This window comes from Podarcis gaigeae, assembly GCF_964106915.1.
Source record: "Podarcis gaigeae genome assembly, chromosome: 4".
In the NCBI taxonomy this organism is placed as follows: domain Eukaryota; kingdom Metazoa; phylum Chordata; class Lepidosauria; order Squamata; family Lacertidae; genus Podarcis; species Podarcis gaigeae.
In genome coordinates, this window is record NC_139677.1 from 7,525,602 (window position 1) to 7,544,395 (window position 18,794).

Sequence of the window (18,794 nt, forward strand, 5' to 3'; positions counted from 1 at the left end):
GAGATATTGGGTACTCATTCCCATTAGATGTGTAGAACTTGCCCTAGTTCATAGAAACAGGGCATTTCCTATGTCGAATGAGCTCTGTGTCCACTATTAAAACACTTAAATGCATGCTACAATCATTGGGATGGGAAAACAAGGGTGGAATCTGGCATTGACCTTGATTGTACATCACTTTTTGAGACTTAACTAGTATATTTAGTATAACAGAGAAAAAGCAACTTCTTTTGTAAGCTCACACCTTTCAATAGATGCAGAATTTGTACCCTACATATTTGGAAGGTTAAACTCTTACTTCTTTTTTGTCAGCTTCAGAACTTTAACCTTTGAAAAGTGCCCCCCCCCCCCCAGTGCACGATCATCAAATGGCAGCCTTCTAATTTGAAAGGGTCTTTGGTTGAAAACAGGTACAGTGGTACCTCAGGTTACAGACGCTTCAGGTTACAGACTCCGCTAACCCAGAAATAGTACCTTGGGTTAAGAACTTTGCTTCAGGATGAAAAGAGAAATCATGCAGCACTGGCGTGGCGGCAGCGAGAGGCCCCATTAGCTAAAGTGGTACCTCAGATTAAGAACAGTTTCAGGTTAAGAACAGACCTCCAGAACGAATTAAGTTCTTAACCCGAGGTACCACTGCAGTTTGTTATAGTCATCATTTATTAATCTTATATTTTGAGTATAAAAAGCAAATAACTTTTATAGCTAATAAAGAGGAAATGCACCACCAAAAAGAGGACACAGATTTACATATGTTCTGGTGAAAAGGTGGGATCTGAAATATCTTAATAAATAATAACTGGACCATAGAACTTTTGCATAGGCAGATGTGTTCTACTATAGAGCTATGGCTATTATGCATGCATAATGTGTTCAGTGGATATAGGAACCATCACACACAATATATATATTCTTTATATTGTCTGTGATATTTCAAACTTTGTATCATTTTTCCTTCCCAGGTTATGCTAATGTAGACCAAAATAAACACAATAGTTTGAGAACCATATTTAAGGTGTTAATTGAGTGATATAAGTTGGCACCATTTAGCTATAATCGGAAGACTGAGCATCATCTAAAAACGTAAACCAAAACCCCGGGAATTGCTTTGTTTTTATTTTTAGTTCTAAACAACATGACTGGGAGATTTTGCCTGAGGGAACAGGTAAAAGGATTGTATCTGGTCCCTTTCCAGTTCAATCTAGAGAGAGAGAAAAAGAGACAGGATGTCAGCTACTTTTGGACAATTGGCTCCTATTAGGCCCCATCCATCCCAGCTGTGGCTAATTTAAAGAGTCACAGGTGCAGCAGTAATCTGTCAGCGGGCATAGTGGCAGTATGGGCATTCAGCTGCATTAACACCCTGCAGCATAGACCTTGGCTTTCCTTTAGGCTACTGCTCCAAAGGAGTCAAATGATGGAGATTAATCACCAACACAAATTTGACCAGGTGAAGGCAGAGGCTGTTGGTGTAGGGATGTTTTGGAAAAAACAGTCCATGCTTATGTGATTCTCCTTTGTCCCTCCCAAAAATAGTGGAACTACTATTTTATTCCCTAACATACAGCCTTTATTCTCTGGGTGATGTTATATACTTACATTAGCCCTCTTAAGGGATTCACACATTCTTATTTTCTCCTCATTTTTGCATCAACTATACCTATAACTTTCTTTATCTTTCTCATTTCTGCCTGCCTATTTTTTTCTTTTCCCATAAGAACATTGCTGGGTTGGTGGTGTGATGGATAGATCTCACGTGACTCAGGTCATGGCCCATATGGGTGGATGTTTTACATATGACTTGAATAGCGTAAGAGGAACTGTGGAAATGGTAGCAACTAGACCACCCAGGTACCATTAAATTTTTGCATTGGTGCTATTGTCTGATACTGAGCTCTCAGGTGATTCAGAGTGTATTTCTCCATTCACAAAACGATAGATAAATGGCTTAATTGCTTTCAGAAGATCTACATGACTGTAACTGTGGTACTTGGTACACTTAGAAGTTGAATTAGGCTGAAATTGTGCACTTTGTGAAACACAAATTATAGCATCACTGAATATATATTCATTTTAATGGAGAAAAACATTTTAAATCATCAAGTGCTGCTTATGAAGCTTAAAAAGCTTCAGTTATTTTGAAGCATTTGAAATTGACAAAATTGTCAAAATTGCATACAAACATGTAATGGTTTTTACTTGTGAAGGCCATTCTCACATTCTTGGGATGCATAACAATAAGAACAGATCTCTGCTGTTACATTGACGTTTTCTTTGATGTTTGCGTATGGCATTGGGCAATAAAAGGCCATTTGCTTTCTGCCCATTGTGGAATTCTGAAGCAGCGGAGTACCCAGAAACATCCCAAAAATGCATACCCAACTAAACCAAAAAGTGCAGATATGAGCTGGTTTACACATGCTGATAACAAAATGATAAAATCTGGAGGTGATAGATGGCAGGTGGGTCTAACTTTTTTTTAATGCTCCCCTGTGTCAAAAACAACCTGATGTGGCAGAGCAACTGGGCCCAAACCTTTATATCTACCATACAAGCTTTATATCTACCTTGGGTTACGTACCATCCTCCTTACAAATGCTTCAGGTAACGAGCTCTGCTAACCCGGAAGTAGATGCCCCTAGTTGCAAACCTTGCCCCGGGATGCGAGCGGAAGTCGTGCTCCGGTGGCGCGGCAGATCATGTCCTCCTCCCAGAGAGCACGCGTTGCTGTGAGATCATCAAGACTGACCTCACTACTGTTGTGGGTGGGAGCAATTGGATAACCACAACAACCCAATTGGTGGTCCCTCGGTTGCTGGGGTAAATCCGGCCAATGGGATCATTTCATGCATTAACCGAGGGACACATATATACTGCTGCATGTTGCATTGAGCTTCCTCTTTTTCGCCTTCTGCATAGGATCGCCTGCCCACTCTCCTTATATTTAGGGATCATTATGACCTTCCTATGCCGTTGTGGGTCGTCTCTTCTTGGGACAGGGACCCAGTAGGAATTTTCCCATTTGGCTGATTGGCTGGTACCATTTCGGTTTCGCTTGCGGCATAGCAAATCATCACAACTTTGTAAGGTTTGGTGGTTAGGCATTGGTTCAATAGTGGAGGAGATGTGGATAGGCTGTGCCTGCCCCTCCAATGCTAGGGTATTCTATTAAAGCATGTTCTCCTTCATGGAGAGTGTGTGTTGCGGTTGGGGCCGCCGGGACACTCCAAAGTTGTGGGGCGGGCTAATTGACTGTTGGCCACTGATGCGATTGGGCTTCCCTTGTCGTTGAGAAGAAGTTAATGTTGCTATTTGTTGATTGACAGCCAGAAATGCTAAAACTTGCACGAGGCTAGGGCTTCCTCTTTTCGCCCGTGCATCAGATTGCCCATCCCCCCCCCCTAGAATTAGGGTTGTTCGCTTGACCTTGCTATGCCTGTCATGACCCTCCCAGTCATGAGAACACAGACTCAGGACCTTTAAGTGATATTTCACATAATATCCAGTTGTGGATGAGCACACGACGATAGAGGCATTTGATAACACAGGGCTGCAGAGAACCAAGGACCCAAGTCAAGCCAGGTTCCTTGGAACCAGTAACATCATTGCTTGGAATATTGCCCTGGATGACTCATTTAATACCCTGGACTCATTCAATGTCTTGGACCTGAACCCCTCTAACCCTGGGCTGATGCTAGTAGATGTTAGGAAACAGTACATGTGAAAAGAGAGCAGTACATGTGAAAAGGATCTAGGAGTCTTGGTTGACCACAAACTTGACATGAGCCAACAGTGTGACGCGGCAGCTAAAAAAGCCAATGCAATTCTGGGCTGCATCAATAGGAGTATAGCATCTAGGTCAAGGGAAGTAAGAGTGCCACTGTATTCTGCTCTGGTCAGACCTCACCTGGAGTACTGTGTCCAGTTCTGGGCACCACAGTTCAAGAAGGACACTGACAAACTGGAACGTGTCCAGAGGAGGGCAACCAAAATGGTCAAAGGCCTGGAAACGATGCCCTATGAGGAACGGCTTGTTTAGCCTGGAGAAGAGGAGGTTAAGGGGTGATATGATAGCCATGTTCAAATATATAAAAGGATGTCACATAGAGGAGGGAGAAAGGTTGTTTTCTGCTGCTCCAGAGAAGCGGACACGGAGCAATGGATCCAAACTACAAGAAAGAAGATTCCACCTAAACATTAGGAAGAACTTCCTGACAGTAAGAGCTGTTCGACAGTGGAATTTGCTGCCAAGGAGTGTGGTGGAGTCTCCTTCTTTGGAGGTCTTTAAGCAGAGGCTTGACAACCATATGTCAGGAGTGCTCTGATGGTGTTTCCTGCTTGGCAGGGGGTTGGACTCGATGGCCCTTGTGGTCTCTTCCAACTCTATGATTCTATGACCTCAGCAGGGCAGCACTGACGCCTGGACTCCAGCAGATGTCAGTAAGGGAAAACAATCTGGGGGAAGTCTGAGCTGAACACCAGTCTCTAACCTCACCCCAAATGCTCCCAGGGGCTCTGGTGTGGCCCAAGCCCCTTGACAGAGATTCGGACAAGAGCAAAGCAAGCCCCTGGATTCCTTTAACAGAATACCCTTGCAGCAGCAACTTCGAGGGGCAGGCACAGCCAACCACACACCCTCCACCAACCAATTGAACCAATGTCTAACCAATTTGCTATGCAGTAGGCAAAAACCAAATGGCACCAGCCAATCAGCCAAATGGCAAAATTTCTACCGGGCCCCTGTCCCAAAAGCAGACGACCCCTAGTCAGGCATAGCAAGGTCAATAAGCCCCCAAATATAGGGAGGGGGTGTGATCCTGTGTACACAGCGAAAGAGGAAGCTCAACGACGCGTGCAGGGATACAAATAGCCCCTCGGTTGCCAATTGCGAGCTCCTTGAGCCAAATTCCTTCCCCGGCAACCGAGGGATAACCAATTGGGAGTTGAGGCCATCCAATCGTACCTGCCCCAGCAACACCTGGGCAGTTTGGGTAACCTCAACGCAACACGTGCTCTCCGTGATGGAGGACACGATTTGTTATCCTGCCCTTCTTCTCAAAGGAGCCCAGGTCTACAAAAGTCTCCAGTGTGTGTGTAACTAAATAAATCCAAAAGAAAGAGAAACCCAAAGCAAACAATTCTTTTGGGATGAGTATGTGTTATGCTTAATCCATATGTATTAAATCTGAAATATATACAACCCATCCCACCCGATTGATATTTAATTTCCTCCTGATTTCCCAAATGAACATCCAGAGTCTGTGTTCTTCTTACCTCTCTCGTTTCACATTTCATTTGTCTACAGATAATGTTCCTTCTTTTAACTATTCTCAGCTTTCTATGTTCCTTAAGACTGAGTTCTTGGTTCTCATATGTTTACTTTGTGTCTTCATCCTCTTGGTCCTTTTGGTTTTGATTAATGCCTCTAGGCTAATGATATTTAATTAGACTTTTCTGTCCCTGTTATCGCTCTAGCATCATTTCCTAATCTTTTAGCTTGTCTGTCCTCTCTTGGTTGTCTTTTCATTTTCTGAAACCTAATTTAGCTAAAGCAGTTGTTGTTTCTCTTCCCATTATGTCTGCACATTCCTCTTTCATTGGCTGTTCCTGGCATTTTCCTTCCTCTGCCAGAAATTTTGGGCACTCTGTTTCTATTTGTCCTTTTCATTTTTCATCCCATGAAACTCCCATTGCTGAGTTCTGTTACTCTTAGGTTCCTAATCTTTAAAGATTTGTTCTTTTCTTTCTGATGACACTCCTCATTCTTAAGCTTGTTGTTTGATTATTATCATTTATTGCAGTAGGATTATTTCAATTCCTTCCATGTTGGCTTGCCCTTATCTCATTTTAGGTTTCTTATTTCTGTCTTTCATTTTTCTACTTGTGCATTTGTATGTGTTGTGCCTCTCATGCCTTTTCTGCTTTCTTTTCATTGGCTTTACCGTATCCCTTCCGTATTCAGTTCAATACATTATTATTAAAGTTGAAGGGTATCCATTTCATGGCTCCCTCATATCTTCTCTGCTTCATGTTATTCGTCTCCGTGATCTCTTTGTTTGCTTTGAATACTCTGCCAATAAGACCTGGCACATTCAATCTCTAGCGGCCTTTAAGAAATGTTTTAACATCCATTTGTTTCAGTTACTGTATATTTGAGAGGAGATCTTTCGTCTATTTCCATTTTTCTTTCCCCACTCCCCTTTTCTATCCACTTTTCTGTTGTGCTATTTATTTAGTTTTAAGCTTTGAGTCAGATTCTCCCCCCTGCTCTGTCCCAGCCACTCCTTGGGGGTAATTTTGTACAACACCTGTAAATAACGATGATGATGCTAATAGTAGTAGTATTAATAATACTAAAAAAGGGGGAAATGAAAATAAAGAGATATAGTGCCTTGCCTCCTGGCACCTGAAATGTGACTCCTAATTTTGATACGCAATTTTGTCAACAGAACCTGATGATATGAGCAAGTCTTTCTTCGCTGTTCTTAATAGTGCCATGGAAAATACAAATGGAGTTAGAGCAGTTCTTTGCCAGTTTATAGTGCAATCCTAAACAAGCATGGCAGAAGTTAAGCCGGCAAAAAGAGTGGTGATCCTCTGGCACTATTTTAAAGGCTTGTTTTCCCTCTGCCAAGTTTAGGCCCCACTGCTGAACAGAGTTTTCATCTAGTGTAACTTTAAGTTGGCTTAATTTACACCGCCTTGTTTTATGCCAGCTTCTCAGGTATAGGATTGCTTCCTGTGTGTCAGAGTTAGGAATGTACGGATGCAGATAGCCCTTTCATGGCTCCCTCCTGCTATTTTGTTATTAATGTCTAGAAATCCCGAATTCAAATCTCGTGGGAGCATAAGAGATTTTTGCAGTAGAAGAAAGTGCGTTTTTGAGTGGATTATTTTTGAATGTCGGCTGAACCTTCACGGCCTAGGACCCTCGTACCTACGGGACCGCCTCTCCTGGTCTGCCCCACGGAGAGCCTCAAGGTCCATAAATAACAACACCCTAGTGGTCCCAGGCCCTAAAGAAGTTAGATTGGCTTCAACCAGAGCCAGGGCCTTTTCAACAGTGGCTCCAGCCTGGTGGAACGCTCTGCCTCATGAGACCAGGGCCCTGCAGGATCTGATTTCTTTCCGCAGGGCCTGTAAGACAGAGTTGTTCCGCCTGGCCTTTGGCTTGGAGCCAATTTGATTCCCTCCCTCTCTTTTTTTTCCTTTCTTTTCCTTCTCCTGCGATGAGGCTACATTTTAATATTTTAATGTTCCATTATTTTAATGTTGTATTTTATTTTTGTTTTTAAGTTGTAATCATTCATCTTGTTTTTATTATTGCTTGTAAGCCGCTCTGAGCCCGGCCTTGGCTGGGGAGGGCGGGGTATAAATAAAAAAATTATTATTATTATTATTATCATTATTATTATTATTATTGAAAAATTGGCCTCTTGCCCCTGCACTAAACTGTAGTGGCAGGAAATATTCATAAGGGAGATCTGACTCCACAACACTGATTTCCCCAGCCAGATCCAGTGAGGTAAAGGTGGTCAGTCCCCCCCCACTTCCTTGTCCTTTTTGATGCCTCTTGACTGCAGGGAGGCTATGATGAGAGTATCCATGCAAATGTGGGAGGTTAGCATCTTGCAGCCAAGTTTCTTGCAGGCAGATGATATCTAAATTCTGCAGGAACGTAGTTAAATCTTCATCTCCTTTCTTGTTGTCCCACCCTGCCAAATTCCAGGTGAGGATATTAAGATCTTTCTGAGGTCTACTAAGTCAGAAAAGAGAGCTCTCCACAATTGGTATATTTAACCCCTTTCTATCGCGGACATCGTTCTCATAATAGTACTATTATACCAATTGTGGGGAGGGAGGGGAGTTGCGACTCGGCAGAGTCAAAGGGAATGTATGGTGTTATTATAATTTGTTGGAAAAGAATATGTAAGGAAAACAATAAAAATTTACTTTAAAAAGAAAAAAAGAAAGAAATGAGAGCTCTCAGGTGGTCTCTGTAGCACCAGTTCCAGTATGGCTGGCTATATCACCGGCATTTGGTCTTGAGGATACATAGTTTTTTGATGCTGGGTTCTTATGGGAATGGCTAAATGTCAGTTCCCCTTCCCTAGGTGTAGACTTCTTCCATCTTGGATTGAAGTTCCCGCCATAGGGTTTTGGGAGCGGTGCTGGGTTAAAGGTTAAAATTCCCTGCGGCAGAATTTTTCCTGTCGCCCTTGTCTCTCCCTACATACAGGAATGTTATTGGGGCACGTGAGGTGAGTTGACACTAGGGAGAGTGCATTTTTGGTGGTGATGTACTAAATATGTTATGTCCTCATTAGGGGTTCATCTGCTCTAGAACCAATTTGAATTCTGCCATATTTTGCTGAAGATCTGTGATCCCTGTTACTTCCCCCTCCAACTACCCCAGCAGCACAAGAACAAGTTTTGTAATATGTGAGCTGCAGGATACCTGCTTGGTGATTCACCACCCCCCATAGCAAAAATACTTCTTATATAGCAGCACCATTACTAGTTGGCAATAAGATATGGACTTTTTTTGCACACGGGGAGCTACAACTTTCCATCCTATAAAAAGCTCCTTTACATATGATAATAACAACATAGAGCACACATAATATTCATATCTTCTTTAATGAAAAATTGGAAGACGCTTCTGGTGCCATAAATTACATGCAAGGACAAATTTAAAAGAGTTGTCCTTGACTGCTTCAAATCCACTGGACAAAAATAAGCTTTTGTGATTTATGGAAAGGGGGAATAATGACTTTATTAAAAGGCTTGTTGGAGCTCATTTTTCAAAATATATAGTACATGAGATTATTTCCATTTATTACTGATTTTTTATGCCTCAGTTGTGGCAGGCAATACCCATCATTTGTTTATCTCATTAAAATTCTCTCTGCAGAAAGAAAGCATTATGTCATCACTGTAAAGATTACAAGTTCTGTAAGGTCAAAGTTTCAAAATGATCTTAAGTAAATTGGCAGGATGGGAGAAAAGGAGGCTCCATTCTGTCAGGTAAGTACTATATGAAGGGTGGGGGTGAAATGCTCGCTGTTCAAAACCTTCAGTTGCTGCACTCTTTCTATAGATAGCTGTGAAGACATACTCTGATTCACATATAAAGGAGGGAAATATTGGAAGTGCTCTAGCATTTGGTTTCATTTCATTTCATTTAGGTATTTCATGTGGAATCCCAAGGCAGCCTACAAAAATATAACAACATAGGAGATGATCCTGTGGTAGACCTGCCAAGATGGATGGGATAATGGATGGATGGATGGATGCCAAGATGAGGAGCTTAGGATGCAGAGGATGCCTGGTTTAGCCAGGCTCAGCTGATGTTAAGTGCCTAGCCCTGGCTCAGCCAAAAATATGCTTGCATAATTTGCTCATGCTGGTTGATGCAAGTTCCCCAAGAATCCACCGCTGTGGCAGAGGTGGAATCAGTCAGGAAGGACTTTGTTTGAATCCTTTGCTTGTTCAGCTTTGTCAAGTGACCTGGCAACCTGGCATAAAACATCATCTTAATAAAGTTCGATTTTCCCTCCCCCAGGCAGAGCAGAAGCATCCCCACTGCAGAATGGTGTTTGGATCTGGCATAACTTTATGCCAGCTTAATTCGCACCAGCTTGCTTTATACCACCTTCTTGTGCATAAGATTCTTCCCTAAGCAATTTAAAATAGTAGTAATCCACAAAGCAAGAAAAAATACAGCAGTGATCCAGAGCAAATTAAAACATTGCATGCCCTCAGTTCACATGGATTAAGAGAGAAAGCTTTGGATGAAATGACTGAGCACCAAGAACTTGCCTCAGAACTCTATGCAGCATGGAAGGCTTCTAAAGCAGGTGCTCAAAGGTTACTCAGTAAATGAGAAAGAGTTCCCTAAATGTAGATTAAAACAACAACAACAGCAACCACTCCTCTATTATTCATGGTCTTTTTCCTTACAAGTGTATTTTGGTTGCAATTCTAAGCAGACTTACTGGAGTCTAATTTAATTTGGGATTTACTTCTGAACAAATCTGTTTAGCATTGCCCTGATGCTGCTAGAAAGTTCTGGTAGTGTGTGGTCTTAAAGGCTTTCCATACACCTAATACTTTGCAAAATACAGTGGTACCTCAGGTTACATACGCTTCAGGTTACAGACTCCGCTAACCCAGAAATAGTACCTCGGGTTAAGAAGTTTGCTTCAGGATGAGAACAGAAATTGTGCAGCAGCAGCACAGCAGCAGGAGGAGGCCCTGTTAGCTAAAGTGGTGCTTCAGGTTAATTCAGGTTAAGAACGGACCTCCGGAACGAATTAAGTACTTAACCCAAGGTACCACTGTACTTACTACATTTGCATTTAATTATTATAGCTGGATTTTAAATGTTGCTTTTCGAATGAGTTTTGTGGCTTGTGCCAGTTTTTATGTGGATATTGTATTGATTTCAAATGATAGAACCGAGGAAATTGGTGAAAAGTGTGGAATGTCATAAAATGTTTGGCATAATGTGATGATGGAGTTATTTGGAGTAAACCTTAGGTTTTCTATGGAAAGCCAAGATGCAATGCCTCTTGTAGCTGAAATTATGATAATCCGAACATAATTGGTACTTGCTATTATTTGTGTAACAACCAAAGCCACAGGGTTAGACTCTGGTACTTAATAGGAAGTAATTATGTAGGTGCCATTGATCACCATTTGCCTGTCGCACTGCAACACAGGCTAAAAGCCACGATGCTATTGAGCTCCCACTGGGATGACTGCAAAGTCACAAACACTATAGCTAAACAGAACTGTTTGATAATGCCTCGAGGTTATTGTGTTTAGTACTGTTTTAAGGATGTTGCCTGTTCACTTCTACCGTGTGTTCAAAATTTGCCCAAGCCAATTGCAGCCCTCCAGGGGCTAGATAAACCTGGCTTCCTAGAGCTGCAGAAACAAACCATGCACTTGTTCTGACTACAATACATGGCTGGTGAACTGTGTTTGGCTCAGTGGGTTAAAAGGGGTTAAAAGGCCTATTCAGTGGGTTAAAAGGCCTATTCTAATATATATATATATATATATATATATATATATATATATATATATATATATATATATATATATTTAAAAAAGCTCTTGTTGATAGTTAGGCTGCAAATAGAATAAAAAGAGAGTTCCGTAACCTCCAACGTTTTTCCAATGAAAATAGAGACATTCTATTTAATAATACAGTGGTACCTTGGATTAAGGACTTAATTCATTCCTGAGGTCCCTTCTTAACCTGAAACTGTTCTTAACCTGAGGTACCACTTTAGCTAATAGGGCCTCCCGCTGCCGCCGCACCGCCACATGCAATTTCTGTTCTTATCCTGAAGCAAAGTTCTTAACGCAAGGTGCTATTTCTGGGTTAGCGGAGTCTGTAGCCTGAAGCGCCTGTAACCCAAGGTACCACTGTAGTAATAATCTTATTTCCCCTCCCATCTGAATGGGTTCCCCTGCCACTCTGGGTGGCTTCCAACATGTATAAAAACATAATTTAACCTTTAAAAACCTCGCTGTACAGGAGTGTATTCAGATGTCTTCTAAAGCAGTGTTTCCCAACCTTTTTTGGGCAAAGGCACACTTGTTTCATGAAAAAAATCTCGAGGCACACCACCATGCCAGATGGGGAAAGGTCACTTTTTACTTATGTAAAAAAAATTAAAAAAATAGTAACAGCATAGAAGGTAATGGTTATCTCTTTGATGTCTGATGGGAGGGCATTCCACAGGGCGGGCGCCACTACTGAGAAGGCCCTCTGCCTGGTTCCCTGTAACCTCACTTTTCACAGTGAGGGAATTGCCAGAAGGCCCTTGGCACTGGATCTCAGTGTCTGGGCTGAACGATGGTGGCGGAGACGCTACTTCAGGTATACTGGACCGAAACCGCTTAGGGCTTTAAAGGTCAGCACCAACACTTTGAATTGTGCTCGGAAAGGTACTGGGAGCCAATGTAGGTCTTTCAAGACTGTCGTTACGTGGTCTCGGCGGCAGGTAGCAGCGCTCACAGCTTACGGACTGCACCGTGTAACAGGTGTCTGGCCCAGCAGCCTAAGGCGGACAAGCCACTGAAACAGGCATTCAGAATCCATTCATTTCATAAAACCTGCAGGGCTCAATCTCTGTGTTTGTGTATGTGTGTGTGTTTCTGTTTTGCCCAAGGGTCTGGGGGTGGGAGAGAGCTCTTTAGCATGATGCTTTTAAAACAATTAAATTATCAACAAACAAACCTGATGATACGAATAGCAACGTCAGGTGCTACCGGGGGGGGGGGGCTACTCGGAAGTAAATACTGCGTCCAGGCGCAATTAGCGCTGATTTAAGGTGCACCAAGACTGCCTAAAAACCTCACCAAAGATATGCAACAAAGCGCTTCGTTGCAGAGGGGAGAGTTTGTGCACCGTGGAGGCTGGAGGGCTTCTATTCTACATGCGGGGGTTGGGGGGGCGAGGAAAATGTGCTCCGTGGGGGGGGCGGGGAAGGCAAGAAAAGGAGCTGAGCTCTAACTATAGGCTCCCACGCTTGAGCACGCCTGACTCGGTGGGGCGGACCACCCTCTCTCCTGGAGGAGGAGGAGGAAGAGATTCCCATCCACGGCGTGGCCTCCCGCGCTCCTGAACGGGAAATCTCTGCAGCCCAAGACTCTCCGCGAGGCAGCTCCTCCCTTCCTGCCTTGAGCCGCCGCCAGCCGCGCCCCCTCCCCAGTTATCTGCTGCCTGCCAAGCCCCGCCCCTCTTCATTGTCCTCCCCTTCTGTTTATTCCCCTTCCTCCATCCCTCGCTTTTTTCCCTCTCTTTCCTTTTTTTAAAAAAATATTTTCTCTTCCCCTTCTTTTTTCCCACCCTTTCTCCCCGCCCTCCTGGGTTAAAGGATTTGAGCAATGGGTCTGGAGGTGGAGCTCATCGGAGGATTAGCCCGACTCGCCCGCCTCCCTCCCACGGCACACTAGGCAACGTCCGGCGGCACACTAGTGTGCCGCGGCACACCGGTTGGGAAACACTGTTCTAAAGGTTGTATAATTATTTACAGCGGCGCCAACTTGGACCCCACACTGGGAGACCAGAATGCATGTGCCACACTGTCATGACATCACAACACCATGTGATGTCCTGACATCGCTACATCATAGTGGTGTGGCACACGGCTAACAAGTCCACCAGCGCTGTGGAGACAACTGAACAGGGTCCTGTGCTTCTGCCACAGGGCTTCTGTTGGGACCTGCTGCGGCTGCAGACATGCTTCTGGCGTGTGTCTGTGGCCGCAGCGGGCACCAACAGAGGCCCTTCAGCGGAGGTGCAGGCCCTGGCCCATTCGCCTCTGAGGTGCCACGGTGCCAGAGGAAAGCTGGTGGCTGGTGGTGGTGGGCAATATCCAAGTACCCACAGAAAATTTTTGTGGGTAGCCAGGGCCACCTAGAGCTGGCTCCCCTGGTTATTATCTCCTTGGCTTAGAGGGTCACGTAACTCCATACACTCCAACATTTTTCTCATGAAAATAGGGATGTCCTAAGGAAAAGCAGGTTATTCTGGGATCATACGGCTTCTGTAAATCTGGGACTGTCCATGGAAAATAGGAATGCTTGGAGGGTCTGGAGTTCTGTTCCCAAAATGAGTTGTGTCCAGATTCAGCAGTCTTTCATTTTTTCCAGCACTGAAGAATAAATAATATATATACAGTAGAGAGTGCTGAAAAGAGTGAATTGTGCACTAGTTTCTAAAGTAATGAACCAGTAAGCCTTAATGAAGCGACATCTTCACAGTACGCATATAGGGCCTTGCCAGTACATCTTTCTTTTCAGTTTCAAAGCCGAGAAACACAAATAAAAATGTCCTTGGTAACAGAGTCGTTAAGTAGTTACCACTGAAAAGCATAATGTATGGTGGATTTTTAAAATAATTTTTTATCCTGTCAAAACAGAACATGCAGTCTGCTGTAATTCACACATTTCATTTCATTCATTTTCAGTTCCAATAGACAGCTCCCCCCGCCCCGCCCCGTTTTGTGAGGCTTTGCAAAGCTAGACCAAACTCCAAAGCTGTTGTGGAGAGAAAAGCCCATTGAATGGATTGATGGCTTTATGTTTGACAAAAAACTGGCATAATGTCGATTGGAACGCTACAACATTTTAATTCTTTTTTTGTAGAAAAATAAAGCGTTAAAAGTGTTGCCTGACTCCTGACCTGTGGGCTGCCACCTTTGAAAGTGAGCATGTTCAAATGGCAATGGGGTGGATATGCCTTTGCCTTTGCGTCCACCGTGCAGATAACATTGTGTGTGTTGCATCGCTCCACATGGATAGCTTTTCAGTTGGATGCCCAAGTCACATTATTCTTCCTCCAAAAGAGATCCGGTGTCATTTGGCATTGACGTGAAGCACCCATCTCTCACCTAGCTCTATCTGCTATTGGAGACATGCTTGCTGCTCAGCCATGCACAGATTTTCTTGAACCTAGTGAATACATGAAACAGGTTACATTTTCAACATTTACTCAGTTTTCTGGGCAGTCAGTTGCACCAGGAGCTACAGAATAAACCCATCTATGTGCGGTGCTATACATCAGGAATTCATACGTCCACACTCGCATCAAGTGACATGGAAAAAATGTTTCCCTCAAAAGCAAGAACAAATGTTTCGTGAACATCGTGTTGTGGACCTGACGTTTAGAGTACAGTATTTATTAAGGACGGGACGCAGGTGGCGCTGTGGGTTAAAGCCTCAGCGCCTAGGACTTGCCGATTGAAAGGTTGGCGGTTCGAATCCCTGCGGCGGGGTGCGCTCCCGCTGCTCGGTCCCAGCGCCTGCCAACCTAGCAGTTCGAAAGCACCTCCGGGTGCAAGTAGATAAATAGGGACCGCTTACCAGCGGGAAGGTAAACGGCGTTTCCGTGTGCAGCTCTGGCTCGCCAGATGCAGCTTTGTCATGCTGGCCACGTGACCCGGAAGTGTCTCCGGACAGCGCTGGCCCCTGGCCTCTTGAGTGAGATGGGCGCACAACCCCAGAGTCTGTCAAGACTGGCCCGTACGGGCAGGGGTACCTTTACCTTTTACCTTTATTTATTAAGGACAGAAATGTTAGGTGATGGTATCATACATCTCCAAGCGAGTGTCACGTTTCTACATGCGAAAGCCCCCAGAAGTTATGCTACTCTTCAATGATGTGCTATCATTGGCCATGTGGAGGTCAAGCAAACAACATAAGGTACTGATATAATACAAATATATTATACACAAAGAGCAAATGCTGTACTTTTGACAAATAAAGTACAAGGTCTTTTCTTACATTCCTGGTTGTCTGGAAAATGGAAAGCTTTTCTCTCTGCTGCAAGAAGCTCATCACTTACATAATTCAGAGGTTTTTTTTAAAAAAAATATATTCAGACATAATGAATATTCTGTTTAAAAAGTAATGAAATTTAATCAAGTAAAAAATATTTCTTATACTCTGTTCCAGACATTTCATTTTAAGAGGATGCAAAAATATGGAGTAGGCTGAGGAAATAACAAAAGAAAATATGATAGTGACCATAGAATTCTTTACATGAAGCATTTTAAATAAAAAAAATCCCCTAGTTTTTCTTATTTGACCTGCCAGTAGAACCAAACTCCTTTCTGTGATTCACACAGAGCTCCTTCCCTTAAATATCTGCATAAGTAATCAGTAGGTGAACAGGGCACCTTTCAGGGAAGTTTTAGACCAGAAGTGATGATTGGAAAATTTCCTTTATAAAGATTCTGATCTTTAGTCCTTTTGGTTTCGGATAGTGGTGTTTTCTGTGCAAAACATGTGCTCTCCCACAGATTTATGGTGCTGGATATTCTGCCTCTGTTCCTGGTAAAAAAAAAAAAAAAAAACCCCACACAACTTAGTTAAAACAACAAGGAAAAGGCTTCAACAGTTGAATTGCTGCCAGTCAAGTAGTTTGCAAACATCCAGATATCTTCACAGAAAAAGGTGATCATTTTCATCATCATAATTTAAAAGTTGTCTTATTTTTCTGAATGCATAAGAGGTAGTTGTATGGTAATTTTGAAAATCACGTTTTTGCAGTAAAAAATTGTTCAGCACATTGCAATGAATCATAGAGAGTTCTCCTAGTTTGAGTAGGTAAGAAATACACAATTTGTTGTTTTCCTCAGAACAAAGGAAATTTGTAAAGGGGAGGGATTGTTCCCTTTCTTTAACAATAACGAAGGTTACAACTAAATTCAACATGCAGTGCTGGGAGAATTATATGCTGCAAGAGAAAATCATTGTGCGTTTATTTAAATAACCAAATAATTAAGCATTAAACGTAACTGAAAAAAGATATGAACTATTCAAAACCATACATCCAATTCTCCTTTGTCCTTCCTCTTAATTATGCAGTCTTTATGATAGATATTTTAATATACACAAATGATGGTTTGGGCGCTTTCACCCCCTGTCACAAATACTTTTTTTATTAAACCAGTAACAGAATGAGGTGTTTATTGTTTTATTTATTAACAATTACTGCTCAGAGCATTGGTATGGCTGCAAATGAATGCATAGAATTTCTGGACCTGAGTCCTGGTGATCTATTGCATTCTCTGCTTATTCACATACTGATGGCAGGCAAATCTTATTGATTTCTGTTTAAAGATAAGGAAAGTGAATTTGAATCCAAGTAAAGTAGGAAAGGGAAAAAGCTCAGCCTCTGAAACTTGGATGTCACTGTGGATGTCAGAGAATTGGACTCTAAGAAGAGACAAATATGGAGATTCTCTGTATTCACAGGATTGTTCAGTGGTCAGAACTGGAATTCCTTGAACTGAATGCAACCCATAGGCATTCACAGCATGTGTGTTTTTACATGTAATTAATTGTGAGTAATTAATTACTTTCAGGAGTCATTGAATTGCCACCTCCTTCAAGATGGCTGAGACCACTCCCCAGGGGTGTAGGAAGGGGGGCAGTGGGGGCAACCACCCCGGGTGCCCTCACTAGGGGCGTGACATTAAGCGCACCACCCACCTGCGACTCCCAAGCCTACTACCCTGAGCCATCAGTGTAAGCGGGGAACAGCGCCACTTTGCCGGTGGCATTCCCCCCTTCACCCTTCGTTTTGACAGCATGGAGGAGTCTTGGGTGTTGCGGGCGTGCGGCGTGCCAAATGTCCGCCATGGGTGGCTTGCTGAGCCAGTGAGCGGCTCGCCGCTCTGGGCACCCAAGTGGCTATCCCATGTCTGGGAGGGCACCCTCCACACCACGCCCCCCCTCGGGAGCAGGCCTGCCCTGGGCTGTGCAGGCGTATGGTCCACCTCTGCCACTCCCTGCCTCAAAAGTGGTCAGGAACAAAGAAGAGTGGTGGGAGGCTTCAGACGAAGGACCCCCAAGGGAAGCTGCAGAGGAGGAAGGCGGCTGGACACGGAAGACAGGTCAGAGGAGGAAGGAGGGCAGGATGCTGGAAAGTTTAAGGCTGCTTGGAAGACATCTGACTCAGGAGGAGATTTAAAAGGAAGTGGGAGTGGCAGACGGGGCGCGGGTGGCGCTGTGGGTTAAACCACAGAGCCTAGGACTTGCCAATCAGAAGGTCGGAGGTTCGAATCCCCGCCACAGGGTGAGCTCCCGTTGCTCAGTCCCTTCTCCTGCCAACCTAGCTGTTCGAAATCACGTCAAAGTGCAGATAGATAAATAGGTACTGCTCTGGTGGGAAGGTAAATGGCATTTCTGTGCGCTGCTCTGGTTCGCCAGAAGCGGCTTAGTCATGCTGGCCACATGACCCGGAAGCTGTACGCCGGCTTCCTCAGCCAATAAAGCGAAATGAGTGCTGCAACCCCAGTCAGTCACGACTGGGCCTAATGGTCAGGGGTCCCTTTACCTTTACCTAGGAGTGGCAGGCAGGCAGTCTTGGAAACTGTGGTACTGGGGGCAAGGTGTGCCCCGTGGTGCTCTCTGATAGCATGCTGTTTTTCCTAATAAGAAGCTAACAGCTGACCTGTATATGAACCAGCCCTGGCAAAAATGCATTGGCTGCACCCCGTATCCACCCAGTTGGCAAACTTTAGTATGGCAAGAGGGGAAAGGGTCGAGGGAACACATGGCTGGTCACATTGACACAAGCACCTTGTCCATGTCCTCGGGTCACATCAGCTAAAGCTGAATCCGTGGTGTTATGCTACACACCTTACCGGAAGCTGCAAGATTGCTAGGATTGCTAACTTTACCCTTTCAAGCCAATCACAGGTGGACTTCAAGGGGTCCAAGACTCCACTCCCAGAAGTAGTTGTCAACAGATACATATACAGTGGTACCTTGGGTTAAGAATTCAATTCGTTCTGGAGGTCCCGTTCTTAACCTGAAGACCACTTTAGCTAATGGGGCCTCCTGCTGCCAGCAAGCCGCCGGAGCACGATTTCTGTTCTCATCCTGAAGCAAAGTTCTTAACCTGAGGTACTATTTGTGGGTTAGCGGAGCCTAACCTGAAGCGTCTGTAACCTGAAGCGTCTGTAACCCGAAGTACCACTGTATATGGAAAGAGAGAATGAGAATGAATATATATGCTCCTTCTGATATGTATTTGCTCATTGCTGTAGGAAACCGGCAGAGGCAGAGCCAATCCCAGAGTTTTCCTATAATAAGGACACTGTGCCTTGATATAGCCTTGTTCTAGGACATTGAGGGGGTGGCAAGGGCAGTTGCCAAAATGTGCCCACTACAGAGAGTTCTACCATTATTTCTTTCTTATTGATGACCAAACAGCAGCATAATGTTAAGTTTCTGCCACCACCAGAAAATAGCAAGCATGC

At 43.9% G+C, this 18,794-nt stretch overlaps 1 long non-coding RNA gene across 2 annotated transcripts in view; it reads left to right on the forward strand.

Annotated features, from left to right (window-relative positions):
* Positions 1 to 18,794, forward strand: part of LOC310844109 — a 154,132-nt gene that overhangs the window by 59,889 nt on the left and 75,449 nt on the right. The window contains exons 4-5 of one of the 2 annotated variants that reach the window (XR_014563942.1): positions 8,915 to 9,027; positions 9,566 to 10,217. The exons of the other annotated variant lie outside the window; for it this stretch is intronic. This is a non-coding gene — a long non-coding RNA (uncharacterized lncRNA). Of the gene's footprint in view, positions 1 to 8,914; positions 9,028 to 9,565; positions 10,218 to 18,794 lie in introns of those variants that run through there. 2 annotated transcript variants of the gene reach the window in all.